Source organism: Zeus faber (genome assembly GCF_960531495.2).
Source record: "Zeus faber genome assembly, chromosome: 17".
Taxonomy (NCBI): Eukaryota; Metazoa; Chordata; class Actinopteri; order Zeiformes; family Zeidae; genus Zeus; species Zeus faber.
Genome location: NC_137204.1, coordinates 4,905,528 through 4,914,527, shown reverse-complemented (window position 1 = coordinate 4,914,527; position 9,000 = coordinate 4,905,528).

The following is a 9,000-nucleotide window of genomic DNA, read 5'->3' as shown; positions in this document are numbered from 1 at the left end:
ATGTACAGTATATATATATACACTTCTTTGTGGATACAGATAATATATATTTTTCTTTGGATGTACTGACTCGATTTTTTGACTTGATTTTATCTATTTCTGCACGGAATATGTTTTTTGTTGTTTGGATGGTCCACATTTCTATTATATTTTTATACTATTTTAATTTATACATTGGTATATTGGAAATTGTATTGTTCCTAAAAATGTACTGCTGCTAGAAATGTGCACAATCTCTGCTGGCACTGCCACTTGCATTTCACTGCATACCTGTATGCGCGTGACTAATAAAAAATCTTGAATCTCAAAAAGTATTACACGTGAAAGAACATCCAGCATCATAGCCAGAGACACTAGAAAGGAAATAGCTTAATGCATTTAATAGGTTATTAGATATTACTATCTTGAGGCTTTGGTTGTCCACTTTTGCAGCAGTGCCCTCTGAGGCCAGTCTCTGCAGGTGGTCCAGCAGACTCTTTCTCTGCTCGTCTTTTGTCTTCTGCACGTTGCAGCTGCTCTTTCAGTTCTGCCATACGACTGTATAAAATGAAACACGCTGGTGAGATCTGGAGAGAAAATGTGCCCAGGATTAGCACCATTTCCGCTTTGTTGTGTGCAAAACATACAAATTTACCATTAGACGTACAGGTATCCACAATAACTCGACCCAATTAAAACACATGTATACTTAGTGTTTTCCCTATAACTGTACAGGCCCGCAAGGCCAACGAAAATCCCCGCCTAGCCCCGTTGGGTCCCCCCAGTCGTTTTCATTGGGACCTCTGCAAAGCGGGTTGCGGTCAAAATTGCACCCGTTCTTAACAAGTGCTACTCAAACCCAAATAGTCAAAAAAGTATGGCGCACTTTGCAACACAAACCACATTGAAAGACTCTCAAACATATTTGTGATAATCCGCTGCGATGGCGCATTATGTCAGTTGTGAGTAAATGCCAAAAATAAGTGATAAAAAACGATCATTTCTGCATTCAAAGTGTCAGCGGGATAGCTTCTTCTTCACCGCTCGCATTGTTACCGCTGCTGCCTAACAAGATGCTCGCTGCTGCAACTGGTGGCTGGAGGATATATTGCACTGTATTGGGATGCGTAATCTTGCATCAACCAGGTGAAGGTCGAAAGTTTTTTTCATTTTTCAAACAGGGTTTGGAAAAAGCGCATGCTTTTGACTTTTTGGGAAAGTGATAGGAATGATAAGTCAATGTATGCTCATCTTTTCCCTCTTTTGCCTAGTTAAGTAGATGATTTTCATGGCATGTCCAGTAAAGCTGTGGACACATTTTTTTTTTTAACTGTCCATAAAAGTACTCAATACATCTAATGGGGACTTACAAGGGATTTTAATTATATATGTGAACATTATTTATTTATTTTAGATAGACAACTCTTACCTAGATGCAAGTTTTTTTATTGTATTTATTTTCATGATTTCTTTTATTTTAATAGTTTTTAGAACCTCCCTTGCTTACGACAACACAATTGTTGCAATATATCTTCCAACCACCAGTGGCAGCAGTGGAAGAAGTGCAGGAACAATGCAAGCGAAAGAGAAGAAAACATCAGGCTGACACGTTGAATTTGGAAATTATCGATTCTATCGCTTATTTTTGGCATTTACACACAACTAAAATATTGCGCCATTGCAGCAGATTATCACAAATATGTTTGAGAGTCCTTCACTTTTTTGACTATTTGGGTAGCCTGAGAACCAGACAAATCTGCAAACTCATGTTTCATTTGCTCTGCAGAGTACATCTAGCCACCCTCTCATTCAAACGGATTCCCACCCGACCTTGCCAGGGTCGGGCCAATCACAACTGTCTCTCTAATATAGGGTGGGTTTGATAGAATGACGATGCAGAGGTGCGTTGTTGAGGCACTTTCGTAATCAACCAAGATGGCTGCCGCTGAGCTGGAATGGTCTGTTGAATCTGCTATCGAGACATTATTAAACGAACTGGACGGTATATTTTCTCTGAAAAGCTTTTGTTGATAAGAAAGATGTGTTCCGCCGTACTTCCAAAAGTATTTGGTAAAAGTTTGATTTACCAACCCACTCGCTCAGCGCTACGTCACACCTTAAGTTGCTCTGATTGGTTGTAGGTATATCCAATTGCATCCTGAGACATTAGGTCTGCGCCTGTTGGTAACACCCCTTTGAAATCGAAAATGAACAGAGATCCTAGACTTATACAAATTCGTGAATTAGACTGGCGATGCCAGGCTAGGTTTGAGTAGCACTTTTTTCAAGAACGGATGCAATTTTGACGGGGCCCCGCTTTGCAGAGTCCCAATGAAAACGAGAGGGGGACCTAACAGGGCTAACCCCTGCCAGGCCAAAAAAAAAAAAAAGTTTTAATGCCAATCCTTTGTTATTGGAATTTACAGTCCATTTATGCTATTTAAACACATATAAAAACTAGCGATGTTGAGATGCGCCGACTAAAAGACCGGTTGTCTCCGTTTCCTTGAAATGGTCAACTATAAAAAAATTCTAAAAACTTTACTGTTTTAGTAAATAGCATATTCAAAACATATGAAAACACCTGTTTTCCAAATCGGAGACGGAGCGAGTATGCAAGTGTCTGCAGGTTCACCTGCACCTCCACCGCAGTGTGCAATGCAATCGTTTTCCGTTCTCATTTTGCTTGCTTGAAAATGGCAGTTTCGCATAAGATTCGGAGGGTCTCACCAAAGCCTGCGGCGCAATGAAAGTGATGAAAGATCCCATGAATCGGAATGAAAGTGTAACGCTGTAATCTGTGACCATCGAAATGTGTGGTGGCAGAGGTCGCTGTTGCACATTTTCTACAGTATGTTGTCGAGAACGAGCATGAAGTCCATCACATGCGGGGGCACCAACTGCTGTTAGTGTTTTACTGTTATGTATTTTTTTGCTATTCTCATAATATTGTATTTATCATTTTATAATACTGTATTCTTATTGTCCATTTCCCCCATCTTTACAGGCCTTGAAACCGCTGCTAGTGTTTTACTGCTAGGTCTATTTTTGCTATTCTCATTTGTGATTATTTTAATAATTCAATATGTTTTATGCCTATTATGTAACTGTGGCTCACCATGTCTCAAGAATTTCAATGTACAGAATGACCCTGGTTTACTGTGCATTTGACTAATAAAGCTTAGACTTTGAATCGCCGATTTACCATCGCTCATTGTCCAATGTTTTTAGATGCTAATTGTTATTGACCCTTAGGGGGAAAGAAGCAATAACGGGGGGATCTTCCTTCTCGTTAGGAGCCCCTCTGTGATTGCTCAAACTGTGGTTATGTTTTCATCATAATGCCCACATGAGGTAAAAAAAACCCCCAATACTTAAAATATATTACATTCTATTTAAGTTTTAAAAACAATCGTTTTTTGATTAATGCAATTTGTGAAATAAAATATGAACTTACATTTTATAAAAATGTGTATTTGTGCATTCATGTATAAGTGATATTTGTATTACCTAATCTTAAAGTTATTTTGGAATAGAACTACATCGCCTATTGCACATGTATCAAAGTCAAGAGCTTAAAAGGATTGTCGTAAAATAAAAATCTACGCCGCTTTACAGCGTACAGTGACCATAACCTACATCTCCCACAATGCATGTCGATTTTGTGACCCGCGAAATGACGGCATCCTGCCGCTAGATGGCAGTGTTTTTACCATATCGGCGTTTAAATAAAGCGGTTTTCTAACAAGTGATGGAGTTCAAAAAGATCTACAAATAATCCCAAAATATCCAACAAAAGAAAAAATGATGCAGAGGGAAGGCAATTCAATGAAAGATGGGAAAGCGAATACATGTTTGTGCTTCAAGGAGAAAAACCGGTATGTCTTCTGTGTTACGAGGCAGTGTCGGTGATGAATAGAAACATGAATAGAATACAATTTACGCCAGCATTTTGACACCAAACACGGAGCCAAGTATGCAAATTTTAGCCTCCAAGAAAAACATCAAATTGTCCATGAATTAAAAGGCAGACTACAATCGCAACAGTATATGTTTACAAAAGCTACAGCCAAAAATGATGCAGAAGTAAAAGCTCCCTTCATGGTGGCTGAAGAAATAGCTTCCAAGTGTTTTTCAGAGGGTGCATTTTTGAAGCGGTGCATGCTATAGGTATGTGAGCAAGTGTGCCCCGACCAAATATAGACTTTTAAAAATATCAGTTTGTCAAGAGATACCATCACAGACCGAGTTAAGGAAATAGCAGGCAATCTGACAACACAGCTGGCCGAAGAGACACGTAGTTACCTGGCTTTTTCATTAGCTGTTGATGAAAGCACAGACAACACGGAATACAGTGCATCTATCAATTTTTATAAGAGGCGTCAAGGCAGACTTCACTGTCAGTAAGGAGCTATTGGATGTAGCTGCCATGCATGGCACGACGACGGGGAGCGACATTCTTGATGTGGTGGAGAGGTTTTACTGTACCTGTAAAACTAAATTACCCTGGGAAAAGTGGGTGGGGCTAACTACCGATGGCGCACCTGCAATATGTGCATCACCTCATCAACTTCACCCAGAACTTGACCAATATAGTTGTTAACCGAGACAACCCTAATTGTTATTTTGAGTTAATTACATATACTACTTTGTATGTGTAGCAATGTATTCAGTGTGTTTACAGGTGTATGTGTTCATGCAGCCAACTGTTTACTTTAATCAAAACCATTATTTGGATGTATGCCCTCGACAAGGTTGTCTGCAGCCATTTGTTGTTGATTGATCTTTGATTGATGGAGTAATGTGGGTTTCCTAACCTGATAAATTAAAGGGGTTTATGTTATAATAACACAGAGCAATGTGCTGGTACAATATTTGTTCACTTGAATAAATAATAATCAAATGCAGACAGTTATTTAACAGTATGTTGAGGAGTAGTTACATTTATACAGTCTTACAGTTACAACCGGCCATTTGAGGGCAACTATAATGCTGATGTGGCCTGGGGGGGAAATGAGTTTGACACCCCTGCAACAGGCCCTGTTGCTAAAGGTCACTATTTCTGACAGCAGCTGTCAGAATATGTGACCACACTGTTCCTGCACAATAAAAGAGTGAAACAATAACCAAATTCTTTCAGGTGATTCTCCATCCTCTCACCTTTAAATGGACAAAGGTTTTATCGTCCAGAATCATCACAGAGCCAGCAACAAACAGGTCACGATTTCTGACAGCAGCCGTCAGAATGTGACCACATCGTACCTGCACAATGAGTCAAACACTGACCTAATGTTTTCAGGTAATTTGCCATCCTCTCACCTTTATGTGGACAAAGGTATTCATGTATAGGAGCCAGTAACAAACAGGTCACCATTTCAGACAGCAGCCATACTCAATATGCGATAATACTGAATATCTGACAGACAAACACACAAAACCTTATTGGTAAAAAACAAATATATTTTAATATTTGTCATTTCAAGATATTTTCCAAAAATCTTAGAGAAAAGCAAACAAAGGGCAAACATCAAAAACATCCAAGGAAAACCAAAAATAACACTAAAAACAACATTTACAACTTACAATTATTTACAATATTGCCTAGCACTAAGACTGCCCACTCTTAGGAATGTGTGCATGCAGGAAAACTGTAGAGCTTCTATCTGTCTGGTCTACAAACACACACTACAGGTGGTAGCACCTTTTACAGTGGTCACACTGGATCTTAAACCAAGGTCATGTTTAATGGGACAAAGTCAGTTCTTGAAGTTGATGTGTTGGAAGCAGGAAAAATAGGCAAGTGTAAGGATATAAGCGACTTTGACAAGGGCCAAATTGTGATGGCTTGACCACTGCCTTAGAGCATCTCCAAAACGGCAGGTCTTGTGCAGAGTCCCCAGTATGCAGTGGTTAGTGCCTACTAAAAGTGTTCCAAGGAAGAACAACCTGTGAACTGGCGACAGGGTCATGGGTGCCCATGGGCCCATTGATGTGCATGGGGAGTGAAATCTAGCCAATCTGGTCTGATCCCACAGAAGAGCTACTGTCGTTAATGCTGACTATGATAGAAAGAACACACATACACAACAACACACAGTTAGAACACAGTGCATGGCAGCTTGCTGCATATGGGGCTGTGTAGCCACAGACCTGTCAAAGTGCACATGCTGACCCCTGTCCACCGCCAAAGGCGCCTACAATGGGCACATTAGCATCAAAACTGGAACATGGAGCAATGGAAGAAGGTGGCCTGGTCTGATAAATCACATTTTCTTGGACATCATTTGGGTGGCCAGGGCTAGGGTCCGATTCCATCGAGCATTTGTGTGATGTGCTGGAAAAACAAGCCTGATCCATGGGGGCCCCACCTCACAACTTACAGGCTCAAGGTATCTCTTGCAAACGTCTTGGTGCCAGATAACACAGGACACTTTAAGAGGTCTTGTGGAGTCCATGCCTCAATGGGTCTGAGTTGTTTTGGCGGCACGAGGGGAAGCAAACAATCTTCTTCTTTTGGCTGCTCCCGTTAGGGGTCGCCACAGTGGATCATCTGCCTCCAATACCTTCTGTTTTGCGCATCTTCCTCCCTTACACCAACTGCCTGCATGTCCTCCCCCACCACATCCATAAACCTTCTCTTTGGCCTTCCTCTTTTCCTCCTGCCTGGCAGCTTAATCTTCAGCATCCTTCTCCCAATGTAACTCTCATCTCTCCTACACACGGGTCCAAACCATCTCAACCTTGCCTCCCTCACTTTTTCACCAAACTGTCCAACCTAAGCTGTCCCTCTAAAGTACTCATTCTTAATCCTGTCCATCCTTGTCACTCCCAATGAAAATCTCAACATCCTCAACTCTGCCACCTCCAGTTTAGCCACCTGCCAGTGCCACCGCCTCTAAACCGTACAACATAGCTGGTCTCACTGCCGTCCTGTAGACCTCCCCCTTCACTCTTGCTGGAACCCTTCTGTCACAGATCACTCAGGACATTCTTCTCCACCCACTTCACTGTGCCTGTACTCTCTTCTTCACCTCTCTCCAGCACTCTCTGCTGCTTTGGATGGTCGACCCCAAGTACTTGAACTCAGTGTGGAGACTCCTGCCTGATTTCATCTGTTAACCTGTCCATCACCATTGTAAACAAGAAAGGGCTCAGAGCTGATCCTGGATGCAATCCCACCTCCACTTTAAATGCCTTCGTCATGCCTACTGCACACCTTACTACTGTCTGACTGCCCTCATACATATCCTGTACCACTCTTACGTACTTCTCTGCCACCCCCGACTTCCTCATGCAATACCACACTTCCACTCTCGGCACCCTATCATATGTTTTCTCTTCCTCTTCTTGGCCTCCAGAGTCATCCTACAGACAACCATCCGATGCTGCCTAGCGACACACTCCCCTACTACCACTTTGCAGTCACTAATGTCTTTTAGATAGCACCTCCTGCATAAGATGTAGTCCACCTGTGTGCACCTTCCTCCACTCTTGTATGTCACCCTGTGTTCCTCCCTCTTCTTGAAATACATATTCACAACAGTCAATTCCATCCTTTTGGCGAAATCCACCATCTGTCCTTCCACATTCCTCTCCTTGACACCATACTTACCCATCACCTTCTCGTCACCTACGTCTCTGATCCCTATGCCAACATGCCGCATTGATATCTGCTCCAACGACCACTCTCTCTCTCTTGGGGACGCTCTCCACCACTACATCCAACTCACTTCTCTTCCATCTCACACCCAACTTGGGGAGCATATGCACTGACCACATTCATTATCACTCCATCAATTTCCAGCTTCATGCTCATCACTCTGTCTGACACTCTCGTCACCTCCAAAACACTCTTGACATATTCTTTCTTTCAAGACTATCCATACTCCATTTCTCCTGCCATCCACTCCATGGTAGAACAGTTTGTACCCGGCTCCGATAGTCCTGGCCTTACTCCCCTTCCACCTGGTCTCTTGTACACATAGTACATCTGTCTTCCTCCTCTCCATCATGTCAGCCAGCTCTCTCTCTTTACCCTTCATAGTGACAATGTTCAAAGTTCCTACTCTCAACTCTACTCTCCTACCCATCTTCCTCTCCTGCTGTCTCCAGACACGCCTTCCCCCTCTTCTTCTTCTTTGGCCGACAGTAGCACTATTTCCACTGGCACCCTGTTGGCTAACGCCACCAGCGGCGGCCGTTGTTAACTCGGGCCGATCGATCTGGTATGGAAATCAGATTTGTTGTCTGCATGTTTTATTTGGCATGGTTTTTATGCCGGATGCCCTTCCTGACGCAGCCCTCTCTATTCATCCGGGCTTGGGACTGGCACTTGATACACTGGCTTGTCCACCCCTAGTGGCTTGATTGGAAGCTACACAATATAAGTGGTTATTAGTGGTGGTTTTAGTGTTGTGGCTGATCAGTGCATGTCATGTTTATGTGTGTATGTTGTGAGAGAAAAATGCTTACGATCATTTATTTTGAAAGAGGACAAAGGCCTCTACCTCCAGAGGGGAGTTTTTTAAAACATTGTCTCTGTTTTCCCAAGAACCTCCCAACTTTATGTTAAGAGAAATGTTCTTTCTCTCTACAATGTCAATTCTAACATGGAAGAACCAGATCACATTTCGTCCTGTTTACCCTGTATGGAGATGAGGATAAACCACGGGGGAGCCTGGAGGTGCATTGTAAGGGACTGTAATCCGCCTCTGCCAGGTAATTTATAAATTCCTGTGAATTTACTGTTTGAGGTTGGCATCCAGGGAAACAGTTGAGGGACACAGACTTGTAAATGACTTCTGACCCAAGCCACACCCTCTGTTGTTGTATAAATACATCTTGATCAGAAATAAGATTAGACTGGTCTGAACACTGCTTTGGAGCAGTACTGAACCTTTCTCTTTATTCTGCAGAATAAATAATCTTGATTATCCTCAGTTTTGTTTTCCTTGTAGTGGGCAGATTAACCTCACCGATCAGAAGAATTTCTTGCACAGTTTTGGCGTAGTCGGCAGGATC